This window comes from Petaurus breviceps, unplaced genomic scaffold (genome assembly GCF_028583685.1).
Source record: "Petaurus breviceps papuanus isolate PSGF00001 unplaced genomic scaffold, PetGlider_PUasm1.0 90740, whole genome shotgun sequence".
NCBI classification, from domain to species: Eukaryota; Metazoa; Chordata; class Mammalia; order Diprotodontia; family Petauridae; genus Petaurus; species Petaurus breviceps.
This window is the reverse complement of record NW_027187330.1, coordinates 780644-806051: the sequence shown is the minus strand read 5'-3', so window position 1 is coordinate 806051 and position 25408 is coordinate 780644. Positions and strand designations below refer to the sequence as shown.

General features: G+C 36.9%; 1 protein-coding gene across 6 annotated transcripts in view; it reads right to left on the bottom strand.

Moving 5' to 3' along the window:
* Positions 1-22805, bottom strand: part of ZNF518A (zinc finger protein 518A) — a 49168-nt gene extending 26363 nt beyond the window's left edge. For 3 of the 6 annotated variants that reach the window (XM_069067100.1, XM_069067101.1, XM_069067102.1), the window contains exons 1-3: positions 22648-22805; positions 18585-18715; positions 17524-17688 (exon numbers count right to left, since the gene is read on the bottom strand). The gene's annotated coding sequence lies outside the window, so the exon portion shown is untranslated. Of the gene's footprint in view, positions 1-17523; positions 17689-18584; positions 18716-22400; positions 22532-22647 lie in introns of those variants that run through there. The other 3 variants (XM_069067099.1, XM_069067097.1, XM_069067098.1) reach the window with 2 other exon arrangements.
* Between the last annotated feature and the right edge of the window lie 2603 nt (positions 22806-25408).

The following is a 25408-nucleotide window of genomic DNA, read 5'->3' as shown; positions in this document are numbered from 1 at the left end:
TCTTAGCATGAGATCTTAGGCACATTGTAAGTACTTAAATGTTTAAAGACTAACTCACTGAATTACAAGGTTTCTACTTAGCTTGGGCCTTTTCACAAGGAATGCTTAAAAATTCTTTATTCCCCATGGGGGACTAAAATGTAGTTTTTCAGAGAAAGCTATTTCTTGACTGTAAGCTTTTTCTTCTACTTCCTAGAATAGTGCGTTCCAGTATTTTCTCTCCTTTGTCCTAAGTAGGAGCTGTCAGATCTTATCTGAGCCTAACTGTGATTCCTTGGTACTTTCTGAGTGTTTACAAGAATTTTTCATATGACTTGGAAGTTTCTTTTAGGAGGTGAATTTTTTCCATTTTCATTTTGCCATTCAATTTTAATAAATCAGGAGTTCTCGTTTGAGATTTCTCAAAATCTGTGTCCAGGCTTTTATTCTAATCATTATTTACAGGGAGTATTATGATTCTAAAATTGTCTCTCCTGGATTTATTTTCCAGGTCAAATTGTTTTTGATGGTACATACTTTATATTTTCTTGGGAGATTTTTTTAAATAAAAAAAATTGTTTTCTCATCTTATGGAATTACTGAATTCTATTTGGTTCTTTTTGATTTTCAGGTAAGCCCCTGATCTTACCCTTTTTACTTAGATAATACTTTCACTTTCCAGTCTTGAATTGATTCAAGCTCCAATTTTCCCTTCAAAGCTTTAACTTCATTTCTTTTAAGAATTCTTTTATTTCTTGTGGCAACGCCTTTCTGATGCTCTTGCTTACTGTCATTGGGAAGTTACCTTTTTCTTTGAAGTTTTTTCTCTTGAGTGACTCTTGACTAATATTTCTTTTTTTTTTAAATTAAATTTTTTATTTTTTAATTCATTTGTTTGTTTCCTTTTAGTTTACAGGATTCAATTCCACAATTCCTTGAGTTTCACATTTTGTCCCCCTCCTCCTTTCCCCCCCATGGCGGCATATATAGTCAAGTATAGGATCTGTAAATACTTTCACATTATACATTTGACTAATATTTCTTCATAGACTTCAATGTCTTCCTATTTTCTCCTATCAGTCTCAGTTCCTGATTTTGGAGTTATGTCAGTTCTACCATCAACCTTTGCCTTGAGACAGTCTTGAATAGGTCGACTGTGTCCTGCTTAGTCTTCCTCACTTGGTTCCTGGCATTGGCTTTCCACAATTTGTGTGTCTGAACTCTGGAGTCCTAGAAAGTTCCAGATATAGATATTTTGGCTATGAGGAAGACCAGAGCCAGTGAGAAGACTCCCTCAGCATAACAGTAGATGACTATTTCTGAAACACAATTATACCCCCCAGTTCATTAAAGATATGATTAAAGAATCTTAAAAATCCTCTTCATGTTTTTCAAGATCAGAGTTAACTTCAGTTTCTCAGAAAATAAGCTATATCAGTTATTTTTCTTTGCCCTATTAGTAATCATAGGGAAGACCACTTTAGTTTCTTTATAAATCACTATGGACCAAAAGTCACAAACACACTCTTTCCCTAATTTCATATGAAAAAGTATGCCATTATGAGAAATTTTTTCAAATGTCACATACACACTAAATTGGGTATCTTACCCTATAGGAAAGTAGGGGGGAAAGGGTTATGAGGGAGCATGATAGATGGGAGGGCAGATTGGGGGGGGGGGTAGTTAGAAGCACACACTTTTGAAAAGGGACAGGGTCAAAGTAGAAAATAGAATAAGTGGGGGTGGGATAGGAAGGAAGGAAAAATAGTCATTCTTTCACAATATATCTGCTATAGAAATGTTTTGTGTAACTACATATGTATAACCTATATTGAATCGCTTTTCCTCCCAGAAGGGGTGGGTGATGAGGGAAGAAGGGAAAGAATCTGGAATTCAAAGTTTTAAAATCAAATGTTTAAAAAAAATTATTATTTTTACACGCAACTGGGAAATAAGATATACAGGCACTGGGGCATGGAGATCCATCTTGCCCTACTGGAAAGTTGGAGGGGGAATGGGAGAGGCTATAGGAGAGAACAGATTGGGGGAGGGGGTATTTAATGGGATCGCTGTTTTGGGGTGGTGGGTGGGGGAAAGATGGAAGAAAATTTGTAACTCAAAATCTTGCGGAAATGAATGTTGTAAACTAAAAATAAACAAAAAAATTTTTTTTAAAGAATTGAACTATTAATGAAAACAACTGGGATGCTAGAAGGGGACAGGAAAACTAATCCATAAATGTTATCTGATGACAAGATATCAGCTTGATTCCTTCTCATCTCTATTAAAATATAAAACACCAATTTTTCCAAAGTAAAGAAAAAGAGGAAGATGCCTGGAGATTAATTCAGATTTTTAAAGACATGTGTAGAAGATGGAAAAAATAGCAGGAACTCAAGATAAATTAAAAAACAATACCCGAGTCCTGTAAAAATTATGTCAGGGAGCAAAAACCCAGAATGAGTCAAGGCAGGTATGAATTCTAAAAACAACAAAAAGGAGGGCTTTTCCACTAGCTATTTGGGGACAAGAGGAGAATCAGAGGTGTAGTAAGAAGACCACACTGTCTCGGATAGATGGGATGATAACAATGAATTAAAGTGAGAAAGCTGTATGACAACTTTTATTCTGTTTCTTTTGTTTTCTTCCAATGCAAATAATGTTTGAACTAAAAGAATAAAACATTCACTAAATTCAAGGTAAATGAGGAGACGGAAGCAAAGTCCCCAGATCTGAACAAACTATATCTTGGGTATTAAAAGAAGGCACATATCATTCCTATATTGCTGGCAGGGGTCTTTAAAACACTAAGAACAGGAGAAGTGCCACAGGAAAAAGGTAAGAGTATCAAAAACATAGGATAATAAGTATGAATTCAATTTTTTTGTAAAATTGTATTATGTAGTATTAAAGAAAGCAGTAATAAATACAGTTCAGTATGGTTTACTTCAAGGAGTAAAAACAAACCAAAACAAATTCATTTCCATTTTTGAAAGAATAAATAGGGAATGTTGTAAAAACAATATAACTAGATTTTATGGAAAAGAGAGAAAAATGTAGGCTAAATTACAAAACAGGAAGATTCAGAATCTGATGAATTGTCAAATGTAAATTAAGTGTAATCATTAATGGGACACTGCCAATATAGAAATCTATAATTGGAATGTGGCAGAAAGCTGCCCTTGACCCTATACTCTTCAACATTTTTCTCAATGACCTTGTTAAAGGTACAGAAGACAAATTTGTCAAATCTGCATATGATATTAAATTAATGGAGACATTTAAAAAATAGATGACAGTCAGTACCCAAAAGAATTGACAGGTTTAAAGTACATGCCAAATCTAATAAGACAAAAATGATTAGGTAATAAATATAAGATTCTATACTTTCAGTTAAAAAAAAACCCAACTTCACAAGTATAAGACAGGAGAGATATGACTACATAATAGTTTCTGTGAAAAAGATTTAGGAGTTTTAGTGAACTACAAGCTTAAATATGAAGAAATAGTGTGGCATGGCAGCCAACAAACTTTTACTAAATTAAAAGATATACAATCTACAGAAAGGGAAAAGTAACATTTCTCTTGTACTATACTGTAGTCAGACATTTTGAGTGCTGTGTTAAGTTCCAGGTGAGTGACCCAGATGGTGAAAGAACTGGAAATTATTATATACCAGAATAAGTTAAAGGAACTCAGTGTTTAGCTCAAAGAACAATCGTTTGGGAATAAAAAGGGAAGAACACATGAGAAATTAGGTATGCTGTACTTGCTTCAGAGGGCAGATCCAAAAACAAATGCTAGAAGTTGCAGAGATACATATTAACAAGGTAAAATGTAATGAAAAACCTGGCAACTAGAGCTGTAGGAAAGTAGAATGAACTGTCTTACTTGGTAGTGGGCTTCCTCTCAATGAAAATCAATTGGAATCTAGACGATCATTTGTCAGTCATGTTACGGAGGGAATTTCTCATCAGGTATTACTTGGAGTAGACGCCTTCTGAGGTCCCTTATGACTCTGAGATTCAGAGATCAGGTCCTTGGTTATACTGAGAAACTGTTAACATTGGCAAGGTGCAAACCTTGTCATTTGTTCCGAACCAGTCAAGTAGAATTCTCCTTTCCTAATCAATAAAAAGTACTATTTGGTGGCCTATTCTAGGGGTTCTTAACCATCTTTGTATCAGTCTCCCTGACCCCACCTTGGCAGTCAGTGAAACTTATGGATTCCTTCTCAAAATATTGTCATTAAGTGTATAAAGTTAAATACATAGGATTACAATAGAAACCAATTAATTATATTGAAATACAGCTATCAAAAAAAATTTTTTTAAGTTCACAGACCCCAGATTTAGAACCACTTGTTTAATGAAATAAAGAAATAATTTGGTTCTTTGTCCAGTCTCTTGGTTTTTAAGAGGTTATTTCCTCTTTATCCAAAAAGGTCTTATCAGTGCTCTCTAAGGGACAAGATATATTATTGTAGATTTAGGTACTGGCTATGGTTCTGAGGCAAAATATTATTAGATTAACTAGTATTACACATTTGGAATGGGTAAGGAAACAATTCTGCCACAGTTCACAGATATCTAGGCACCATCCTGTACTTTTTATTTCCATTTATAGGATTAATACTTCTCATTGTCTCTTAACATTCCTAACACACCATAACCCCAAAAGGTATATCCTCTTGTTGAGTATTCAGTTACTTAACACTGAACCAGAGAGCTCCTTGACCTCCTTCCAGGAATTCTGCCCTAAGGTCTCAGGGAACACTTTGATGACTCTAATGTATCTATGATAGAGAAGATTATTAACCAGTAGTCTCACACTGTAGAGGAAGAAGACCTGGGAAATTGCAGTGTTCATTATGTGTATGACAAAATTATTTATCCTGTATAGCAAAAAAGAATAGCAGAGAAATGAATATCCTATGGGAAAATATCATTTAGGTGCATATATACTGCCTTATATACTAGAATTTTTATATCTATTATCTCATTCTATTTTAAATGACTATTAGTTTCAGTAGAGGCATGCCACAGAAGACCAAAGCATTCCAAGGAAGACTGAGAGAGATGTGAGAGAGTTAGACATGTAGCTATGGTAAGTACAAAGTTTATAGCCCAGTGATGACTTTTCCAAATTATTTTCTAAGTTAAATGCCCTATTTTTCAAAGTGGTGAAAGTTGAATCTGTCACAACAGCTGTGTACTACTTTCTAGTAAAGGCACCATGAAAATATAAGATAATATATGTGAAAGTGTTCTATTAACAGCACAGCATTACATAAGTGTTAAGATGATATTATTGTGGCTGTTAAGGTATTTAGTCTAGTTGATTCCACTAAGTCAGTATCTACTTTAAACCATTAACTTTTGATCACATAGTACCACATGAAAAATTTTCCATACAAGAAAAACCCAATACTTTATTTAAAGAATTATAATAAAAATAAACTTTCCTACTTACCTTTCAAAGCATTACAAAACCTAGCTACAACAACTATTTTACCTTATTTTTCATTACTGCCTGACATCTTCCATCTCTTCAAATCAAGCCAGTCTCCTCACTGAGCAAGTTATGGTCATACCAGATTCCAGGCCTTCACTGATGTTTCTCCTTTTCCTATAAATATCCTACCCATTCTTCCAGTACTATGTTCTCCATGTAACTATTCCGAGGCTCCTGTCATCTCATTCTTCTCTAACTTCCAGAAGCACCTGCAATCTGAATCCTTTAAACCCACTGACAGTGTTGTTCTCCAAATGCTCATGTAATATCCAAGAATTTATTAAGCACCCACTATGTGCCGGGCACTATGCCAGGTGTCAGAGAAACAAATGCGATAAATAAAACAATTTCTAAATGTGATGAGCTTATTTTCTAATACGGCAGGCAACAAGGACATATAACTACAAATAAATGCAAAGTGGTTAAGAGTTTAACTTATAGTTAAAAGTAGCTGGAGTAGATTAAGAAAGAGGACAATAGACAATCATAAGAGGATCAGGGAAGGCTACACTTAGAAGTCAGTTGAACTGACTATGAAAGGAAGAGAGAGACTCTATTAAGAGGGACTGAGGAGAGAGTGCATTACCAGGCACAAGAGATAGCCAGTACAAAACATGGAGAAAGGAGATAGAAAATCATGTACAAGCCAGTTGGGCAAGATCACAGCAAGAAGACTGGATAATATGAACTGGAAAAATGAGTTGGTACAAGGTTATGAAGGGTCTTTTGCCTTTCTTTCCATCCCCAGCATGTTTAGTACATAGTAAAGAGTTTTAAAATGCTTGCTGATTGTTGACCCACCAACTTGATTCTAGAAGCAACAGGCAGTCACTGAGATTTATCGGGTATGCTAGTGACATGTTCAATCTGTAGTTAAGGAATAGTACTTTGGCAGCACTGAAGGACTAAAAAGGAGAGAGACCCAACTCAGGAAGACCAATGAGGGAGGCCACTGTAATAACCCAGAGAGAGGACATGAGGGTCTAAACCAAATTGGTAGCTGTTCATGAGTAGAGAGAAAAGGTCAAGTGAGAGGTATGTTGTAGAAGTACATACAACAAGATTCAACAACTGATTAGATATGAGATGAGGAAAAGTGAAGAGTTTAGGAAAATCCAAGGCTAGGAACCTAGAAGACTAGAGGAATGGTACTATTCACAGGAATAGATAAGAATTAAAGAGGGAGGGGTTTGGGGAAAAGATAATCATTGTTTTGAATATGTTATTCATAATGTGTCTGGGATATCCAGTATGAAATATCCAATATTGGTAATTGGTGATATAGTACTTAAGAGCAGAGGAGAGACTGAGACTAGATATGAAGATATGGGACTAATAGCATAGAAACAATAATTATGACCATGGGAGTTTGAGATTGCAAAGGGTTGAGGGATGAGTGAGAATATTTACAGCCAAGATGGCTGCCTAAAGAGACAGCAGATCACCCAATTCCAATATATCTGCTCTTAGAAAAACCCTGAAGCATGTGCCAGACCAAATAACAATCAAGAAATTCAATAAGAAACTATAGCGGTTCCTTTCATCTAGAAACCCAAGAGTAATAAGGAAGGGGGTCTGCCAGCACCTTCTAGTCCCTTAGCATGACCAGATATTTCCAGGGACACATAGTAGTTTAGAAAGTCCTAGAGAGGGGTCTCTGGAAGTATCCAGAAACAGTACCAGGAAGCGGCAGCAAACACTGTGCAGTGCAGTAGGGTTCCAACCAAGGCCCAGGGGTCCAGAGATCCTTAGCAATCTATCCTGAGATGTCACAGAAGGACTTGAAAACTCTAACACTCTGAACCTTAAGGATTCAAGGAAGCCTAATTCCAGAAGGTAGATGTCAGAGTAGCAATTCAGGTGATACAGGATGAGAGGACGCACACAATCCCAACCAAAAGCAAAGCAAGGGGAAGAACTTGATCGAGGAAGAAAGCCCAATTTAGTAATTAAAACTGATGAGCTAAAAAAATAAGTCAAAGAAAACACCCAATAGTATCAAAAATTATTGCAAATTCAAAGATTCTCCCAGCCCCCAAAAAAGAGAATCTTTACAGTAAAAGAGGTTAAACACTGACTAATTTGACTTTAGAAAGAAAAAAGCAAACCAAATTATCAGTATAAAAAATTTTAAAAGGATGAATTCACAACTAATGAAGAAATAAAAGCAATTGTTAGTATATCACCCAACTATGTCAACAAAATTGATCATCTAAACAAAAATAGTGAATATTTACAAAAATATAAATTGCCCAGATTAACAGACCACAAAATAAAATACTTAAATAACCCTATCTTAGAAAAAGAAATTCAAAAAGCCATAAATTAACTCCCTAGGAAAAAAAAAAACCAGGACCAGATGGATTTATAAATAAACTGCACACACTATTTGAAAAATTAGGTAAAAAGAAAAGCTACCAAATTTCTTCTCTGACACACCTCAATCAGGGAGAGCGAAAACAGAAAAAGAAAACTAGATACCAATTTGCCTAATGAATACTAATGCAAAAAATTTAAATAAAATAGTAGCAAGGGAATTACAGTAATATATCAGAAAGATCATATATTATGACCAGACTGGTTTTATACCAGGTATGCAGGGATGGTCCAATATTAGGAAAATTCTAAGCATAACTGATCATATTAACAAGAAAAATCATGATTAATTCAGTAAATGTAGAAAAAGCTTTTGACAAAATATAATACCTATTCAGGTTAAAAAAAATTAGAAAACACAGGTATAAATGAAATTTTCCTTAAAATGATTAAGTATCTGTCTTAAACCATGAGCAAGCATTATCTATAATGGGAATAAGCCAGAAAGCTTTCCAGTAAGATTAGGGATGAAGCAAAGTCCATTACCACCATTACTGTTTAACAACACACTTAGAAATGTTAGCTATAACAATAAGACAAAAGACATTAAAGGAATAAGCTTAGAAAATGAGGAGATAAAACTATCACTCTTTGAAGGTGAGAAAAATGATTATTAATAACCAATGATTTAGGGAGATTCAGATTTCCCTTTTCTTTTATCCTCATTTCAAGACCTCAGTCTCTAAAGGCTAAACTAACTTTTTCCCCCACCCTCTTGGAATAGTCATTGTGTTCTACTCAGGTTTGGGTGGGGATAAATACTCTGAATAGATTGTCCAAGGCTAGGGCTAACTTAGAAGTAAATGACATAATAACGGTTCTGGTCCAGCCACTCCTTGTAATATTCATTTTCTCATTAATTGTTAACCAATCTGAGAGTTAACTGCCACCCTTGGGAATACTTCTCTTTCAAAGGGCATACAAGCTGTGAACCACCACTATGATTGTTTCTGGTCTAAGAGAATGCTGGCAAATAACAATTCTTTTATTAAAAAGCTAGCATTATAAAGAAAATTATAGACCAATTTCCCTCATGAATATAGATGCAAAAATTTTAAATAAAATATTAGCAAAAAGACTACAGCAACTTATCACAAGAATAATGCACTTTGATCAGGTAGGATTTATTCCAGGAATGCAAGAATGGTTTACTATTAGGAAAACCATCAGTATAATTGATCATATCAACAGTAAAACTAGCAGGAACCACATGATTATCTCAATAGATGTAGAAAGGGCTTTAAATAAAATACAAAATCCATTCCTATTAAAAACACTATAAAGTACAGGAATAAATGGAGCCTTCCTTAAAATAATAGGTGGCATCTATTTAAAGCCATCAGCAAGTATTATATATAATGGAAGTATGCTAGAAGCATTTCCAATAAGATCAGGGGTGAAACAAGGGTGTCCATTATCACCCCTCTTATTCAATCTGGTACTAGAAATGTTAGCAGTAGCTATTAGAGAAGAAAAAGATATCAAAGGAATCAAATTCGGCAGAGAAGAGACCAAGCTATCACTCTTTGCAGATGATATGATGGTATACTTAGAGAATCCTAGAGAATCAAGTAAAAAAACTACTTGAGACAATAAATAAATTTGGCAAAGTTGCAGGATGTAAAATAAACCCACATAAATCCTTGGCATTCCTGTATATTTTTTTTTTTTAAGCAATTGGGGTTAAATAACTTGCTCAAGGTTACACAGCCAGTTATTTCTGGGTGTGGTACTAAGTATCTGAGCCCAAATTCAATCCCAGGTCATCCCAACTCTGGGGCCAGTGCTCTTACTCACTGCACCACCTGGCCACCCCTATTCCTGTATATTTCTAATGAAATCCAACAGCAAAAGACAGAAAGAGAAATCCCATTTAAAGTTACTGTAGACATCATAAAATATTTGGGAATCTACCTGCCAAAACAAATCTAGGACCTATATGAACACAACTACAAAACACTTTTCACACAAATAAAGTCAGATCTAACTAATTGGAAAAACATCAATTGCTTGTAGCTAGGTGGAACTAATATAACAAAAATGACAATTTTACCTAAATTAAATTACCTATTTAGTGCCATACCAATCAATTTACCAAAAAATTACTTTATAGGACTAGAAAAAATAGTAACAAAATTCATTTGGAAAAACAAAAGGTCTAGAATATCAAGGGAATTAATGAAAAGAAATGCTAGGGAAGGTGGACTAGCTATATCAGATTTTAATCTGTATTATAAAGCAGCAGTCATCAAAATTACTTGGTACTGGCTGAGGAATAGAGTAGTGGATCAATGGAATAGACAGGGAACACGAGACTCAGCAGTCAATGATTATAGTAATCTATTATTTGATAAACCCAAAGACCCCAGTTTTGGGGATAAAAACTCACTATTTGACAAAAACTGCTGGGAAAACTGGAATATAGTCTGGCAGAAACTGGGCATAGACCATTATCTAACACCATATACCAAAATCAAGTCTAAATGGGTACATGATCTAAGTATAAAGGCTGATACCGTAAGCAATCTGAGAAAGCAAGGAATAGTTTACTTGTCAGATTTATGGAGAGGGGAAGACTTTATGACCAAACAAGAATTAGAAAGTATTACAAAATGCAAAATGGTTCATTTTGATTACATGAAATTAAAAAGCTTCTGTACAGACAAACCAAGTGTAACCAAGATTAAGAGGGAAGTAGAAAACTGGGAATTTTTATAACCAGTGTCTCTGATAAAGGACTCATTTCTAAAATATACAAAGAACTGAGTCAAATCTATAAGAATACAAGTCATTCCCCAATTGATAAATGGTCAAAGGATATGAACAGGCAGTTCTCAGAGGAAGAAATTAAAGATATTTATAAGCATATGAAAAAATGCTCTAAATCACTATTGATTAGAGAAATGCAAATCAAAACAACTCTGAGGTACCATATCTCACCAGTCAGATTGGCTAAGATGACAAAACAGGAAAATGACAAATGCTGGAGAGGATGTGAACAAATTGGAACACTAATGCATTGTTGGTAGAGTTGTGAACTGATTCAACCATTCTGGAGAGCAATCTGGAACTATGCCCAAAGGGCTATAAGCAATTTCATACCCTTTGACCCAGGAATACCACTTCTAGGGTTATATCCCAAAGAGATCATAGAAGTGGGAGGAAGACCCAATACAAAAATATTGATAGCAGCTTTTTTTGTGGTGGCAAAGAACTGGAAATTAAAGGGATGCCCATCAATTGGGAAATGGCTAAACAAGTTGTAGTATATGAATGTAATGGAATACTATTGTGTTATAAGAAATGAGGAGCAGATGGACTTCATATTTACCTGGAGAGGCTTATACAAAATGATGCTAAGTGAGAAGAGCAGAACCAGGAGAAATTTGTACACAATTACAGACACAATGTATGTGTGACAACCAACTTTGATAGACTAGACTCTTCCCAGCAATGCAGGGTTATAAGTCAACTCCAAAAGACTCATGACGGAGAGAGATGTCTACATTCAGTGAAAGAACTAGAAAGAACACAGTTTGAATACAGATTGAAGCAAACTACCTACTCTGTCTTTTTCTTGTTTGGTTTTCTTTCCTCTTTCCCATTGTTCATTCTTTCCAATACAATCCTTCTTTATAACCTGATTAATGTCTAATGTGAAACTATTTGCAGATCCTATACTTGATTGTATGCCGCCATGAGGGAGAGGGGTAGAGATGGGGTAGGAGTGGGGGGGGGGGAATTTGAAACTCAAGGAATTGAATCCTGTAAATTAAAAGTAAAAAACAAATAATAAAGACCAAAAAAAAATTTTAAGCTGGCATTATTAATAAAATGATTAAATTACCCAGAAATTATGTCTCTCAAACCTTTTTAATCATCACAGATAATATGATGATTTAAAGAACCTCACAGTCAATTAAAAAACTAATCTAAACAACTAAAAACTTCAAAAAAGTTGCAAGTGATAAAACAGTCACACAAAACATCAGCATTTCAGTATATTATCAACAAAACCCAACAGGAAGGGATAGAAAGAAAAATTTAATTACAATAACTACAGAATGTACAAAAGACTTGAAAGTCTACCTGCCAGGACACACACAGGAATTATACAAACATAATTACAAAATGCCAATGTTCAAATTGAGACAGCTTTCAATACCTGGAGAAAAAATAATTTGCTAATGAGTAGGCTGAGAAAGGGGGCAGTGGTGATGCAGTGGATTCTCCAGGCCTGGAATCAGGAAAATCTAAGCTCAAATTCAGCCTCAGACAATTACTAGCTGTGTGACCCCAGGCAAATCACTTAACCCTGTTTTCCTCAGTTTCCTCATCTATAAAATGAACTGGAGAAGGAAATGGCAAACTCCAGTATCTTTGCCAAGAAAATCCCAAATGGGGTTCATAGAGAGTCAGACATGCCTGAAAATGACTGAACAACAAAAAGTTAAGACAATGCAATAAAAATGAAAATTCTACCTAAAATAACTTATTTATTCAATGCTATGCTAATCAAATTACCAAAGAATTACTTTGTAGAGCTAGAAAAAAAATAACAAAATTCATGAGAACTAAAGGTCAAGAAAATCAAGGCAATCAACTAAAAAAATGGGAAGCAGTACTAGATTTCAAACATTAAAACAAAGCCACAATCATCAAAACAATTTGGAATTGGGCAAGAAATAGAGAAGTTCATCACTGGAACAAATTAACTAAGTACATAATATACAAAAGTAAATTAGTACAATAACCTAGTAATTGGGGTAAGAAGTCACTATTTGACAAAAACTGTTAGGAAAACAATTGTTGTTTCTTTTTTACAGTTTCTGTAATCTGGGAGAAACTATACATAGACCAATATCTCACACTGTAGACCAAGATAAGCTCAAAATGGATACATAATTTCGACATAAAGGATGATACTTTAAGTAGCTTACTTAGCTGAACATGGAAGAGATTATCTATTAGATGTAGAAAAAAGGGAAGAGTTCAAGACCAAAGAGAAAGTTTCACAGGAAGTAAAACGAGTAATTTTGATTATATAAAATTTAAAAGTCTTTGCACTAATAAAATCAATGCAGCTAAAATTAAAAGAAAACCATGAAATGGGAAGGGGGAAAAAACCCTTAGTAACAAGTTTCTCCAATAAAGGTCTCATTTATAAAATGTATAGGGAACTGAGTTAAATTTTAATTCTCAGAGCAAGAAATTCAAGCTACAAAATCAAACCCCCCAAATGCTCTAAATTCCTAATGATTAGATAAATGTAAATTAAAATAATTTTGAGATAACACCTCACACCCATCAGGTTTGTCTAACATGACAGAAAAATGAAAATGACAAATGCTGAAAGGCACATTAAGGCACCACCAGCAGAGCTGTGAACTACTCCAATCATTCTGGAAGACAATTTGGAACTATTTTTTGCTAGATTTTACTTTCCACTCAAGCTACTGTCCTATGTATTTTCCTTTCTAGTCACACACCTAGAAAAAGTTGTCTTCTCTGCTGTACCTACATCTCCTCTCCTCAAAAAGCTATTAAAGCTATTTTTAAAAAGCTATTAAATTCAGGGACAGCAAACCTATTAAAAAAAGTATTAAACCATGCATTCCCTTTAACACAGCTATATGGTTACTAGGTCCAAATCTTAAAGAGATCAAAGAAAAGGACCCATACATAAAAAAATATTGAGTTCTCACTCCAATGGCTGAGACTTGTTTTAGCAAACACTAGGCTACTGTACTCATTTGCTTCTGTATCTCCTGCACCTAATCTGCTCCACTGATCAATCTATTTCTCACCCATTACCAAACTGTTGAGACAATTATTATTATTTTTGCTTTTTGGAGGCGATTGGGGTTAAGTGACTTGCCCAAGGTCACAAGGTTAATTTTTGTGTTAAGTGTCTGAGGTCAGATTTGAACTCAGGTCCTCCTGACTCCAAGGCAGGTGCTCTATTCACTGCACCACCTAGCCACCCCTGTCGAGACAATTATGGCTGTGTAGTAGAGTATGAGATCCAGTATTTCTAGTCCCTCTTCCTTTTTTTTTTTTAAATTGATTCCCTTGATATTCTTGACTTTTGCTCCTGCAGATGAGTTTTGTGATAATTTTTTCCAGCTCTCTAATGACATAATCCTTTGATAATTTGATTGGTATGGTAAGAAGTAAGTAAACTAAGTTGTGTTATTTTCATATTTATTATACTGTCTCAGTCTACTCATAAGCAATTAGACATCTTTACTTGTGTAAAGTGATTCATAATTATGTCCATATGGTTTTTGCACCTTGGTAGATAAGACTCCCAAATATTTTTTAGGATGTCTGCAGTTATTTTAAATGGAATCTCTCTTTCTACCTCTTCTGCTGGATTTTGTCGGTAATGAAAAGAAAAGCACATCACTCGTGTGGGTTTATTTTATATTCTGGAACTCTGCCGATGGTGAAAATTATGTCATTTAGTATTTTAGTTGACTTTCTAAGATTCCAAAGTAAACAATCATATCATCAATGAAAATTTTGTTTCTTCTTTGCTTATTCCTTCAATTTCTTCTTGTCTCATTACTATATCTCATAGCATTTTCTGGTATAATACTGAACAGTAATGGTAATAATGGACATCCTTGCTTTACTCCTGATACTACTTACCGGAAAAGCCCCTCCTTTATCCCCATTACAGATAATGCTTATTTTGTTTTTTTAAGGAAAGCTCTATTCCTAGAATTTCTAGTGTTTTTAACAGGAATGGGTATTATATCAAGTCAAAAGCTTTCTGAATCAATATAATCACATTTTAAAAAATATTTTTATTATGACTACGGTCAATTTTGTTTAGTTTTCCTAATACTGAACCAGCCTGAATTCCTGGTATAAACCCCAGTTTGGTCATTGTGTAAAACCTTTGAGCTATATTGTGGCCTCACTAGTATTTAATATAAAATTTTACATGAATATTCATTAGGGATAGTATTCTATAATTTCTTTCTCTCTTGACTCTCCCTGATTTACGTGATCATATTTGTATCACAAAAGGAATTTGGTGGGATCCATTCTTCATTTATTCTTTTTCAAACAGTTTGCTTAGTGTTAGAATCGTTTTATAAATATCTGGTAGAATTCACTTGTAAATCCATATGGTCCTGGGATGTTTTTCCTTGGGACCTTATTTATGGCTTGTTCTATTTTTTTTTAATATTAGACTGTCAGTCTTACTTTTTGCTGGGTAGAACAGCTACTAATAATCACTTTTATTTCTTTTCCATTAGTTGTGAATTCCTTTTTTTTTTTTCATTTTCTACACTGGTAATTTAGTTTTCTTCTTTCTTTTTTATAAATCAAGGCAGTTAATGGCTTGTTTTATTGAAAAATAAAAAACATTAAAAAATAAAAATCTTAAGATCCAATTCTGCATACTGTATTTCAAAAAACCATAAACAAAACCAATTAGAAAGAGAAGGCAAAGTAAAGAGAGAATGCATTCATCACTTCTTTAAAGAAACCCCCAAAAGAAAAAATCCAAGGAATGATATAGCCAAAATCTGGAGCTACATCAAGGCAAAAATCCTCTTAAGCATCCAAAAGAAAGCATTTCAAGTACCAAAGAACCACAGGGAGAATCACATAAGACCCTATAACTTTTACTCTAAATGAGAAAATACTGGAATACAATATTTCAAAAAGCAAAAAAGATAGGATTACACAATAAAGAATAACTTACCCTTCAAAGCTGAGTATAAGCCTAATGGGATAAAATGAAAATTTAATGGAATACAGGACTTACAAATATTTCTACTAAAAAGACCAGATTCAAGTAGGAACTTTATAATACAAAAATTAGAGTCCAGAAAAATCTAGAAAGGTAAATTTATTGGACAATTAGAGGATACTGTATGATAATATAGTGCTAATTAATTCCTTCTCTGATAGAGTAGAAGAAATAAGTGACCCTTCAAAACAGAAGGTATTAAGGAACTTAATTAGAAAAACACAGGACCTGGAGGCGGACTGGTTCTGTTCTGAGAGTTCTGAGGGGGAAAAAAAGGGAGGACAAAAGTAATACATTGAAATAGAAAGGAAGAAAGGAGTAGAACTTACTATTTCCTGGAAGGAAAGGGGAAGGTTAGCAATAGTGATGGCCTCCTCCAAACTCTTCCCAAAAAGAGAAAAGAAAAAAGTTCAAAAGAAACCACAAACAAGCATGAGTGTTTTGAAAGTGACAGGAGCACTTTTTACATGTTTTTTATAAAATTAACTAATATGAAACAAAGTTTCATGGTTTCATAAAGCATCCTCTTTGTTCTGTTATTTTTTCCAGAATAAAAATCCCTAATGATTAGAGAAATGCAAAATGATCTAGAGAAGAAAACGGCAAACCACTCCAAGATCTTTGCCAAAACAACCCCAGTAGTGCAAACAACTTTTCCTAGGAGTGTGATTGACAAAGGAGCAAAAAGTAAGGTCTAACAAAGGATGAAATCTTCAGTATAGAAGAGACTTGGTCATGTTTGAAGGCAATAGGGAAAAAGGATATAGAAACAGTTGAAGATGGAAGAATGATTGAAGTTACACAGGTGAAGAAGAGGGAAGGGATAAGATAGGACTAGGGGACAGGGACACTGACATAGACACAGATACAGACACACAGAGACAGATACAGACACACACACACACACACACACACACACACATCTCCTGGCTTCACTGGGTTCCTTTAAGTGCCAACTAAAATCCCACCTTCTATAAGCTCCTTTCCCAACACTCATAATTCTAGTGTTCTGGGGCGGCTGGGTGGCACAGTGAACAGAGTACCAGCCCTGGAGTCAGGAGGATTGGAGTTCAAATCCGGCCTCAGACATTTAACACAAAAAACTAGCCATGTGACCTTAGGCAAGTCACTTAACCCCAATGCCCTGCCTTCCCTCTAAAAAAAAAAAAAGCAAAAAAAAATTCTAGCGTTTTCCCTCTGCTAATTATTTCTTATTTATCTTGTACGTAGCTTACATATGTATATATATATATATATAAATATTAAAAATATACGTGTGTTTATTTGTTCTTTCTCCTCTTAGTCTATGAGCTCTTTAAGAGCTAGAATTATCTTTTGCTCTCCTGGTATCCCCAGAAACTTTGCACAGTGCTTGACACATAGTAGGCACTTAATGAATGAGTAATATGCATGTATCTGGATACAAGCATCTTCTGGATCACTTATAGTATATACATATATGCTCACACATGTATGTATGTATCCTTACATATAAACACATGTGTATGTTGAATAATTTACATATGTGAATATATCTATGAAACATATCCTATATGTATTTCATATATTAAAAATATTCCTTTTATATTATTTATTTATATTTTGTGTATATATGTACTTTTATGTACATAGTTTCTAGTTAACTTCAAAGGCTAGGAACACATTCTAAAACATGTTAGCTTCACTTCCTAACCTGCCATAGGTCTGCTACATAAATATTTATGTAAATATTCTAAATTTACATTTTCAGCCCCTACCACTTTTGGGGGGTAATGAGTTATATGTTTACTTTCAACTATGGGAACAAGTACTTCCTTTTTTTGTCTTAAACTTACCTTGTTCCAAGTTTCAAGGAGTCTAATTTTGAGATGTGTTCACCTTACCTGTACCATTCATGATTTTATAGACTTCAATCCTATCTTCTCTCAACCTTTGTTGACCGAAAGAGCCATAATCTTATTAATCTCTCTTCATACAGTAAATAGTTCCACCTCCTGAGTCATTTTAGTTACCCTTCTTTGGACCTTTTCCAGTTTTATTAATGCTGTCTTGAATTAAAGTGACAAAAATAAAATATAGTATTCTATAAGTGGATGTACCATGGTTTTGTTTGAAAAAGTTAGTTTCTATTTTGTTTCTAATACCCTACACTTTGTTGGCCAAAGGAGAACATCATAAGGCTCCTATCTTCTGGAATGGCCTATACAAGAGGTGTCAAATTTGCAGTTGAAGGGCAGCTAGGAGGTGCAGTGAATAGAGTACTGGTCCTGGAGTCAGGAGGACCTGAGTTCAAATCCGACCTCAGATACTTAACACAAAAACTAACCATGTGGCCTTGGGCAAGTCACTTAATCCCAACTGCCCTACCCTCCCCTCTCCAAAAAAGCAAATTTGCAGTTGCAATCTTGAGAATGCCCAAACCAGATTAAAATGCAATTGGGAAATCTAACAAAAAAATAATCACAGATAACATTAAAGTGTAGTTTTATAAGTCAAAATTCAGCCCACAGGAATCTGTTTCTATTTGAATATGACACCACGGGTCTATACAACTCTACAATAACTGCCAAGTCCTTTTGCTGAGTTGTAACTAGTAGTTCAGAACCTATCATACATCTATAAGTATGTTATTTTATTCCCTGAGAACATCACCTTGAATTTGCATGCAATAAAATTCATCATCATTTTTTCTGTTCATAATATAATCTGGGAAGACATTCCCACTACAGGTTAGTCTCTTGCTATTGTTATCTTAGAATTTCGTTCCTCATAAACATTAATGTCATCTATAAACCTCGAGATAGCATTGTGAAATTTCTCTTACATATCATTATTTTACTTAAACATTTATAAATATGCATTTTTTTCTGAATCTCTCTGTTTTCATTTTAGGTTAAACAACTTGTTTATTTTACTTAGATGAGTAATAAAACTATTAACTTACTATTTAAAGAAAGACTATACTCCAGTACTTCAATCTTTAGCACCCCTCTTCTTCAAGGAATAAAAGGCACATAATACAATGCTTGAAAAAAAGCCACAATCAGGAACACTGATCAAAAGAATAGATGAAATCTGGAAAGGAAGATCAGAGTTTAAAAATTATGAATCTCAAAAAGTAACAAAATGTTTTTATACTATTGACATTACTATACTTAATATTTAATACAAGGGTTCAAGAAACCAATTAAGAAATATGTATATGCATAATACAAAATTAAGATACTTGATTTATCTGAAAAAACATGAAACACTTCTTACCTAGCAATAAATATCTTAATTTTTCACTGATGTCAAGTATCTCACATTACTAAGTATGGAGACAATATTGAGAGCAAGCTATTCATATTTTAATAACTCATCAGTTCTAATTAAAGTTTCCATCTTAGGGCAGCCAGGATAAGAGCACCGGCCCCAGAGTCGGGATGACCTGGGATCCAATCTGGGCTCAGACACTTAGCACCCACCCAGAAACACCTAGTCATGTAACCTTGAGCAAGTTACTTAACCCCAAGTGATTAAAAAAAAAAAAAGTTTCCACCTTAATCATGACACTTTGTCTGGAGCACTTTGGTAGTAGCTATTTGAGATTTATGCATCAAGGCTATTAAGTGCTCCAATGGGGATAAGGGACAATAAACAAAATTCCAGACAAGTAAAAAATATTCAGCACATATGAAAACATTTGTATGGTTTTTTTTAAGTTTTATACTAAATTAGAAAGACATGCACAAACCCTTTAAGATACAAGAAAAAAGGGGTGGCTAGGTGGCGCAGTGAGTAAAGCACTGGCCCTGGAGTCAGGAGGACCTGAGTTTGGTTCCCTGGCCTCAGACACTTAACACCCACACAAAAAAACCCACACAAAAACCTTGGGCAAGTTACTTAACCCCAACTGCCTTCCAAAAAAAAAAAAAAAAGATACAAGAAAAAATCTTAACTTTTTGCATTATACTGACAAATACACTATTAACATAAGGTATAAGATTTGACCTTAAGTGTAGTAGTAAGAATACTCCATGTTTCCTAAGATTGTCCTTTTAAAAGCACTTTCACATTAATTTTTATTGCACTTTACAAATGGTAGGTACTCAAATATTTCTGAATTTTTAAAAATAATTTTGTCCTAAGTGTTGAATCAACTCCCAAATTCTTTACAATGAGGCCATATTATCTTTATAAGAGTATAGTGGAAAGACTCCAGGATCTGCAGTCAGGGGGATGAAATTCAAATTTCAATTCTACCAGCTACTAAACTACCTGTAACGATGTTAGGCAAGTCACTTCACCTCTGGGAGGCTCATATGCATTAAAAAAAAAAAATGAAGGCAGTGGAGTAAATCACTCTAAATTCTGCTTTAGTTCTAAAATCTATGCCCTCAGACCTTTCAAGCTCAGAATTTACTTTTATAGCTTTCTTAGAAACAACTAATCTCACCTGGGAGAGTTTAGTGAAGTAAAAAAATCAACTAATGGAAAAGCCTAGGAAGACATATAAACTGATGCAAAGTGAAATGAGCAAAACCAAAAAGATATTGTACACAGCAACAGTAATACTGTATGATGATCAACTGCGAATGACTTAGCTCTTCTCAGTAATACAATAACCCAAGACAATTTTGAAGGACTTATGACGAAAAATTCCATTCACCTCCAGAGAAAGAAGTGATGGGAGTCTGAATGCACATAAAAATTTATTTTTTTTAACTTTATTTTTCTTGGGGTTTTTTTTTGATCTGTCACCCCCTCCCACCTGAATATGGCTAATATGGATATATGTTTTGTATGACTACACAAGTATAATCTATATCAAATTGTTTGCCTTCTCAAGGAGGGAAGGGAAGGAAAGAATTTGGAACTCAGAATTTTCAAAACACAAATGTTAATAAATTTTACATGTAATTGGAGTATTTTTTGGAAAAATCAACTGATGATATGGTCTCCCCTAAGAGTCAACTTTTTAATATTCATACAGAAACACAAACATACTTCATATAGTTCATACTTATTTTGTATTAATATATTAATATAAACTCAAGTCTTACAATTTTAAGAAAACCGGATCATAAGATCATTTATTTAAACCTGGTAAGACCCTTACATGTCATCTAATACAACCCTTTCATTTTACACATGAGATTAAGTGACTTAATCAAAGTTAAAATCAAATATAAAAGGCAATCAAAATATGTTGTAGAGTCACTGATTCAAACCTAGGTCTTCTAACTCCAAATCTAGCATTCTTCCCAATGTACAACAATTCAAATGAACTTTGAACCAATTTAACCTAGTCTGCAATTAGATACTGAAATATTATAAGAAAATGTTAGATTGAAAAAACTCACAACAGTCACAATCCAGTTTACTTGGGAAGACATCAAGGAAGGATTAAAAAAAAAAAAACAATAAATATGGACTCCATGACCAGTACAGTAACTCAAGTACGTCTGACTATAGGTCCAGCCTTAAACGTTACTCTCCTTGACTGGACTTCACTGTCTGGTCAAACCAGCCTTTTTGCTGTCCCTCACACATGATATCCCACCTCCTTGACTGCAAAGGCTGTTCCTCCTATCTGGAATATCCGCCCTCCTTGTCTTCTTCCCCTGAATTTCCGTAAAACACTAATTCTTACACGGGAGGGCTTTCACAATTCCATCCAGGTCCCCCCCCCCCCATCACCCCCTATTTTATGGAAGTACAAGTTATTTCCTCATATAGTATACAAGCCCCTTGAGGGCAGGAGCTCTTTCTTCCTTTCTCTGCCTTTGTATTCCCAGCACTTAGCACAGTAAAATGCTTCACTTCGGAGATCAACTTTTATTTAGTCCCCATTTCGACCTTTTCCCAATGTGACCACTCCGGTGCCTTCAGATTTCCTAACAGTGACCATAGCCAAGCAACTTCGATCTTCCAATTTGGTGTGAATAGGTTAGCATGCCCATTGGTCGAAATGAAAAGGCTAGGTCCACAATTTGGTTTGCTAAGCGCCCATTTTTGGGGAGAGGGGGCTTTTTTGGAAGGCCCGGGACTTGGCACTGAGCCTGGCACCCAGTGGCCATTTAATAAATACCACCTGCTCGGACTGCAGGCCGGGCACGTTAATCACCGAGACAAGCTGCCCCTGCCCTCAAGAGGCTTCCGTTCAGAAAGTCTTCCAAGGACGAGCAGATATACTTCCCTTAAAGCCCAACTCGAGCCCAACCCGGCGCTGCGGGGGGCAGCCCTCAGAGGCCCTGGCAGGTAGCACTTGCAGCCTTTGTGCTCGTGGGCTGATTGGCTGATGGATCGATTGAATGCCCACACCTGGTGAATAACCTGGGGCGTCCAGACGTGCCCCCCAAAACCCCTCCCCAAGTGTCTAAGGAGCCACCAGGGCACTGCCGCTGAACCTGACAAGCAGCCTGGGGTGTGCAGACACACCCGCGAGCCGAGGAGGGGGAGGGGGCGCCCGCACGCCGCCAAGGGCTTCGGGGAAGAGGAGAGCGCCCAAGTTCAAGGCGGCGGCGGTCCGGGGCTCCCCGAAGCCCCCGACCCTTAGGAGGGCATCCGCGGGGCGGTGGGGCGCGAGCTGTCCCTGCCAGGCCTGGAGCGGGTCGCGGGTCGTCCAGTGGGACCTCGAGAGGGCCGCCCCCGACCCCCTGGGGTTAGTCCCCGCGGAGACACACAGTGCACAGGCCGCCGCGCCCAGTCCGCCCGCCCTCCCGCGGGGCCCTGGAGTGAGTGGGGGACGAGGGAGCCCAGAGACCCCGGGGCCTACCTTGTCTCGGCCTCGAAACTCTACTGGGGAATTAATTTCCAAAAAAAAAAAAAATTAAAAATTAAGTTTGCGGCGAGTTACAAGGCAGCGGGAACTATTTGACGGACTCTTGCTCTTGAGCAGCCGCCAGGCCGGCTCGAGGGGCCCCGCGGCCCCGCCGACTTCTCCTCAAGACCCCCGAGAGTGCCCCCCCTCAAAAGCCCCCGCGTCTCGAGGAGACCCTGACGCCTCGGCTTGGGGAAAATACCTGGCTTGAGCTCCATGGCGGGCGAGTCCCTGATGGCGGCCATAACCCTTCCATCCGGGTATTGCCGACAAGCCCGATCCTAGGGCTACATACAGGGAAGGCTCGCTGCGGCGGAGGGATACGCGCAGCACCTGAGGGGGGGGTGGAGAGCGGCGGCGGGGGACGGAGGCCGAAGAGGCCCCTGGACTCAGCCTGGGGCCCGCGGTCGCCGAGCGGGGGAGTGGGGGGAGACCCCTCCCCCCCGCGGAGAGAGCCCTCGTTGCCGCGGGCTGGGCTGGGCAGGGCTGTGCCCGGGGCCCTCGCGCGGCAGGGAGCCGGGCTGAGCCGTCGCTGGCTGCAAAGCAGCAGCCATGCCTCCTCTCCTTCTTTGTGTCCCCCTCCGAGACAGAGAAGAAGGAAATGATTGTCCTTGCCATGCCCTTGCTCACCCAGGGGTGCAGGAATGAACCTGAGAGCTCAGGTGTGCACGGCCCGGTCGGGGGTCGCCAAAGACAGCACCCTCCCCCACCCCGCGGTGCCTCCATTCCGGAGACCTCGGGGCCTCCCATGACATCTCAGACCAGTGAAGGAAACCGCCTCTGTCATAGGACACTTCCCCAAACTCATTCCAGGAGCTGGCAGCCTGCTCTGTAGAATACTGACCTTCGAGCCACGGCTCAGACCCCTGCCCGACCCCAAAGCTTCCACCCAAGCCTTCCCCTGTCCCCCCAAAGCTGGTGCCTTCCCTTTGAGACTGCCTTCCATTTCCTCTATATAGATGCATAGATTGATAAATGATAGGTTAGTCAGATGTATAGATGTCCCTATCTTGCATGTTCTTTCCCCTCCTAGAACTTAGAACTCGGGGAGGGCAGGGACCGTGCATTTGCATGTCTTTGTATTCCCCAGCGTCAGCATGGTCCCGGGCTCCAGTAGGCCCTGGATAACCACTCCTCGACTTGTCCTAAGGAATTCTAGATCTTTCTGCCCACCGTCTGGCCCCTAGCAAAGGACACCCTAGAAGAGGTCTGGGCTGGTGACCTAGGAAATGGTGCGCGTGCAAATGCAACGGTGCCAAGGAAGGTGAAATGAGGCAGGCAGCAGGGCATGTAAAAAGGGCGGCCACCTACCCCTACCAGATCCGTGTTCTCAGACTAGTTAACTTCGACTCTCCACCCTTTCACTTGACCATTTGTAGAATGAGGATAGTGCTTGCCAGGACTGCCTCATAAAGTTGTTGTGAGGAAAGCACAATATAAATGTAAACTGTTATTATCTTTGTTTTTAATTACCTATTCCTCTTTTCTCCTACATTATATCAGATGTGAAAATTAGCTCTACTGATCTCATTTTACCCATTAAAGGCATTAGTGGAAAAAATAAAACCAAAAAAATGTATATAACAGAATTGTTGGCTAATTAGTTTTCATTATCATTTCGACTATATGGACCCAGAAAAGGAGGAGGGAGGAAAAGAATTCTACCCTTGTCCTAAAAACCAATTAATTAGAAATCTTAAATAATAAATTTCAAAAATACAGTTTTTGTATTTAAATGCCCCACACCAAAACAATTGCAATAAAGATTGAGCATATAGGTGAAGAATTTGTGCTTAATTACACACACAATCACTACTGTATATTAAAATATAATGCTCCATATTAAAATATGCTCCATTATTACATTCTTCCCACTGATTATAGGATTCTTGAATACTAAAGCAGTCAGACTTGCTGAAGTATTGCTGCAGGTAGTCTGCTGATTTACAATCTGGAAGAGTCACATAAAGATGAGTTCTCAGATATTGTCACTAGTTTAGAGACAGTAAATGCATTATTTTCCTTTGAAGTATATGGAAGGCCTGAGATTTCTACTATCAGCTTTACTCAAAAAATTGTGGACTGACTGTCTAGTTGATAACAGAAAGAAAGGTACCAAGTCTAGGGACTAGAGACTTGGTAAGTAGTTGGACTGATCAACCCAACAAGAATCTTTGAAGATTATTCTCCCTACCCCCACCCCTTCACCTACCCACTCACCCCACCTTAGGGCTATAACCATTTCTAAGTTTAAACTGCAGCAGTCTCTTATCCTAGGAGCTCTAAAATGTTCCTGTATATACTAGCTAGATGTGAAACTAATGAATTAGTTGCATAAAATCTCAACGATGTTAAATCAACATGTAATATATCAACCCAAATTGTCTCACAAACTAGGTACAAAAGAGCACCAAGGATCCAAAAACTGCCTCTTGCCACTACTAGTGTGACCTTGGCCTAGTCCCTTTACCCTGGGCTTCCATTTTCTCATATGTAAAAGAGGTTGATTGGACTAAATAGCCTCTATAATCACTTCCAGTTCTAAAATCCATAATCCTATGATATGAACGTTTTCCAATTAATAAGTCTTATTTTACTTGAAGTTGAAATAATAGACCTGATTAACTCAATTTTGTGTATCTGGAATCAAATACTTACACCTCCTCTCAAAACATATTCATGAAAACAAAGGGAGAAAATTACTGGTTAAATATGAGCAAAAAGATGTCTGGACATAAAAATAGCATTTATACAGTGCTTTAAATTTATAAAGCATTTTGTTGCCATCATTGTTGTTTGCCCTTTGTTCTCCAAAAGGACTATGACATCAGGAGGGTGATGCCATGAAATGCAAGTGAATTGGATTTAAGTGAGGGAGGGCTGTTCAAAGTCACCAGCTGCACTTTCACCTCCGAAGTCAGATATAGATCAAGATGTGATATGACCCAAGATGCAGTGGGAGA